This window comes from Caenorhabditis briggsae (assembly GCF_000004555.2).
Source record: "Caenorhabditis briggsae complete genome, chrX, whole genome shotgun sequence".
In the NCBI taxonomy this organism is placed as follows: Eukaryota; Metazoa; Nematoda; class Chromadorea; order Rhabditida; family Rhabditidae; genus Caenorhabditis; species Caenorhabditis briggsae.
The window spans coordinates 4,708,319-4,713,663 of record NC_013491.2 but is presented as its reverse complement, the minus strand read 5'-3'; positions in this window follow the sequence as shown (position 1 = coordinate 4,713,663).

The window sequence follows — 5,345 nt, the reverse complement described above, 5'->3', positions numbered from 1 at the left end:
TTGAAAGTACATATTTAATGATCAAGGAGTAAAGGTTTTCAGTTTGGAATATTTAATGAACGTTAACAGTGACATGAAACATTGATAGGCTTTTCAAGCTTTTCAAAATGGTTGAAATCGAAAAAGGTGGAATTGCGACATCTATCGTTATCCCCATCGACTCTGCGTCTAGTTAAAGCACCTCGATTCAACATATCTGAACGAATTTGAATAACTTTGAATTTTGAAAATATCAAAAAGAATAGAAATTACGAGAATTCAAAAACTTGAATACAAAATAGAGTCAAAATGCCGGAAATAGCAAACAATTAGACATTTATTTTGGCAATTATTCTTCTTTTCCATTCTTCGTCTGAATCATTGGCTAAATTATTTTCCCTGCCATCTTCTTCCGTTTTGTGTGCGCGCACAAACGACACTCCAAAATAACGGGGTGCGCCTGGTTTAGCCGCGTGAAATTTCGGCACAACAACTCATTTTCAGCAGTGTTTCCGACGTTATCTTTGTTCCTTTCTGGATGTTTACACTATTAAAACTTTTCAGAACAAATTTCGGACCTCCACAGAAGTTTACACTGTGGTCTTGCTGCCTGAAACAGTTTTATGAAAATTCTCTATTCACCTATTGTAGAAACGATTGAAACTTTCCGAGAAGTTTGTCAAAGGCATGAGCAACTAATTCACAGCAAAATTAAGTGACATAAATGAAGATTCGCATGAGAAACGTTGGATTTAACAAAAGGCGTTAGAAAAATGCAGTCCCAGGCAATCGCTGTCTCTGGAGAAGTTTCATTGACCGCTCACAACTCTCGAAACAGTTTTTTCGTGTCGATGCATCCAAGAAATGCAGTTCTCTCTATCTCAAAAAAGCGCACGAAAAGTGACGTCGTTTCTTGTTAGAAAAGGGGACCGTCCTGCACACCTATTGGCCGAATATCGATTTTTACGTCATCATTTTGAAGAGTCATGCATACACTCAGGATAAAGGTAAGTACTACAACATTTCATTCGAAAGAAAAAACTTTTTTCAGATTCACGATATCACAGTGATTCTTCTATGGAAAACCAACCTTGAAGACAACCTCGATTGTTCAACAACCTGAATCCAACAACACTCAGATGAACAGTGGCATATGACAGAAAATGATTCGAGACATCTTCAAACCGTCGTTGGCGTGTGAATCAAGCTTATCAAAGATTGTGCTGCTGTCGCTTTTTCTATTGCTTCATTTTTGCCTATTCAATGGATTGCCAGGAAAAGGAACAATTCGACTCGTTGAGCTAATTGGATCTACAGCGACGCGCATTCGATTTTTCAAGATTGACTAGAAGATCGTGCTCAAGCTTATCGTTGATGGTATCAAAATGGACAGTGGCACCTTAACGAGGATAGAAAATATTTCGACGCAACTCCGAGCCGTCCTGGACCACTGCTCGTGCATCCGTCGATTTTGCTCTTGATAACGACAAGGAAAAAGATGTGATTCGACTCATCTTGGAGAGTTTCGCGAGTTGGCTTCTGCTCTTCTAAAGTGCTTGAACAACCATGCGAATCAAGTTCTCTGGCCTCAATGTAAATTGTTTTTTCCAGCGCAGTTTTCGTCACGAAAATGTATTTCAGTTTGTAAACCGGTGACTCGTCGAAAGAATTCATTTGGTCCTCGAGAAGTGAGTTCCAGGAGCTCTTCCGCCAATTCTCGATATTCTTCTCTTCGCTATGACAAAGGTGGATGATGAAATTCTCAACGTGCGGCTCAATAAGATAAATGAAGACTATAAAAAGTAGGTCATTCGAAACCCTGCTTTTAATTTAATATTAGCTTTCAGCGCTCCAATTATCGCCGAGTCTGCTATCGACCGAGTCGCTTGCTGCATCAATGGAATAGGCTTGCTTGCCACAAGTCCAGAAGCTTCCGTTCGACGGTGACTGGAAAATGAAGCCCGCAGTTTTTCGCACTTTCGCCGCTGTCGGAGAAGGATGCCAACGTTCCATGGAGCTACATACAGAACAAATCGTGGTTTGCACTTTAACATTGCACAGTAAGTTTTATAATTGAATCCCCAATAACCCCTCAATTTCCCAGACGAAAATATTCATGAAACCGAGGAGAGGCGTTGAGTATCTTGGGCTTTGGACTACATGATGATTTGAACCGATTCTACAGAGACTATGTCATTCCTTCTGGCCTGTATTGAGAAGCAAGGCATAGAAGATAAGCTTTTCCGTTTGTGGTGCAAGTTCTTGAAGGCGTTGACCACCGCTACGAATGAGTAAGACGATGGTTTCGTTCATGAGCGACATCGGAACTTGCATTGAGTTTTTTAAGACTGATGGGAATGCTCCAGATTAGGTTAAACTACCCTTCTCAGTTCTTCTCGAGCAACTCAAAAACTACGGAAAGAAAACGAGCGATAGTCGATAGTGGAAGATGAGAGTGAAGATAATTCTAACGCCAAGGAGGAAGGCCTCGTGCATTGAATCAATCTTCGACTTGATTCGCTTGCTCATGAACGAGCTTCAAAGTCTAGAGAAATGGTTGTCAATATTTTGAATTGTGATGTCTCGATTTTGAGGTGTGGAATAGAAGTTGAGCAGAGTAAGTTTTCGAGAATTCTGAGAGTAAACATCAGTAATTTCTAGGCGTTTGACTGAAATTTGGATGAAAGATGGTCTTCACAATCAAAAGCTCGCAATTTTTATGAATTCCTGACGATGGCCAAACGTTTGCCGACAAAAATCCGTCTGAAATATTTGCTGTGTTCCAATGAAAGTAGAAGAAATCGACTTTGTGTTCGCTTTCTTCTCACATCGGTGTTCACTGTTTTGAAGGAATGAAATTCACATTTTGTCCGAATAAACGTGATGAATACTAGATTTAATCCTTGATTATTAATTTCAAGATTTTAAATTTTTGTTTAATATGGCCCTTGCCTCAAGTTTCTCTTTGAATTTCAGATTTTACAGCTATTGATAATGCCATAAATGTTGGACGATCAAAAACTAATTTTTCGGATTTTTAGCATATGAATTACTGACAAAGCCAGATCAAACAGATCTTAAAACAACATTATAATTGTGATTTGTTTGATCTGGCTTTTTCGAAAATTCGTATGCTAAAAATTCGAAAAATTATTTTTTGATCATCCAAAACGCTATTTTCACTTCCAATATTTTTCTGAATTAACGAATTCACGCAAATATTTCTGTAAAACGTTTAACGCAGTCATAATGTTGTTTAAAGATCTGTTTGATCTGGCTTTTTCGAAAATTCATATGCAAAAAATTCGAAAAATTAGTTTTTGATCGTCCAAATCGCTATTTTCGCTTCCAATATTTTTCTGAATTAACGAATTCACGCAAATATTTCTGTAAAACGTTTAACGCAGTCATAATGTTGTTTAAAGATCTGTTTGATCTGGCTTTTTCGAAAATTCATATGCAAAAAATTCGAAAAATTAGTTTTTGATCGTCCAAATCGCTATTTTCACTTCCAATATTTTTCTGAATTAACGAATTCACGCAAATATTTCTGTAAAACGTTTAACGCAGTCATAATGTTGTTTAAAGATCTGTTTGATCTGGCTTTTTCGAAAATTCATATGCAAAAAATTCGAAAAATTAGTTTTTGATCGTCCAAATCGCTATTTTCGCTTCCAATATTTTTCTGAATTAACGAATTCACGCAAATATTTCTGTAAAACGTTTAACGCAGTCATAATGTTGTTTAAAGATCTGTTTGATCTGGCTTTTTCGAAAATTCATATGCTAAATATTCGAAAAATTAGTTTTTGATCGTCCAAATCGCTATTTTCGCTTCCAATATTTTTCTGAATTAACGAATTCACGCAAATATTTCTGTAAAACGTTTAACGCAGTCATAATGTTGTTTAAAGATCTGTTTGATCTGGCTTTTTCGAAAATTCATATGCTAAATATTCGAAAAATTAGTTTTTGATCGTCCAAATCGCTATTTTCGCTTCCAATATTTTTCTGAATTAACGAATTCACGCAAATATTTCTGTAAAACGTTTAACGCAGTCATAATGTTGTTTAAAGATCTGTTTGATCTGGCTTTTTCGAAAATTCATATGCAAAAAATTCGAAAAATTAGTTTTTGATCGTCCAAATCGCTATTTTCGCTTCCAATATTTTTCTGAATTAACGAATTCACGCAAATATTTCTGTAAAACGTTTAACGCAGTCATAATGTTGTTAAAAGATCTGTTTGATCTGGCTTTTTCGAAAATTCATATGCAAAAAATTCGAAAAATTAGTTTTTGATCGTCCAAATCGCTATTTTCGCTTCCAATATTTTTCTGAATTAACGAATTCACGCAAATATTTCTGTAAAACGTTTAACGCAGTCATAATGTTGTTTAAAGATCTGTTTGATCTGGCTTTTTCGAAAATTCATATGCAAAAAATTCGAAAAATTAGTTTTTGATCGTCCAAATCGCTATTTTCGCTTCCAATATTTTTCTGAATTAACGAATTCACGCAAATATTTCTGTAAAACGTTTAACGCAGTCATAATGTTGTTTAAAGATCTGTTTGATCTGGCTTTTTCGAAAATTCATATGCAAAAAATTCGAAAAATTAGTTTTTGATCGTCCAAATCGCTATTTTCGCTTCCAATATTTTTCTGAATTAACGAATTCACGCAAATATTTCTGTAAAACGTTTAACGCAGTCATAATGTTGTTTAAAGATCTGTTTGATCTGGCTTTTTCGAAAATTCATATGCAAAAAATTCGAAAAATTAGTTTTTGATCGTCCAAATCGCTATTTTCGCTTCCAATATTTTTCTGAATTAACGAATTCACGCAAATATTTCTGTAAAACGTTTAACGCAGTCATAATGTTGTTTAAAGATTTGTTTGATCTGGCTTTTTCGAAAATTCATATGCTAAATATTCGAAAAATTAGTTTTTGATCGTCCAAATCGCTATTTTCGCTTCCAATATTTTTCTGAATTAACGAATTCACGCAAATATTTCTGTAAAACGTTTAACGCAGTCATAATGTTGTTTAAAGATCTGTTTGATCTGGCTTTTTCGAAAATTCATATGCAAAAAATTCGAAAAATTAGTTTTTGATCGTCCAAATCGCTATTTTCGCTTCCAATATTTTTCTGAATTAACGAATTCACGCAAATATTTCTGTAAAACGTTTAACGCAGTCATAATGTTGTTTAAAGATCTGTTTGATCTGGCTTTTTCGAAAATTCATATGCTAAATATTCGAAAAATTAGTTTTTGATCGTCCAAATCGCTATTTTCGCTTCCAATATTTTTCTGAATTAACGAATTCACGCAAATATTTCTGTAAAACGTTTAACGCAGTCA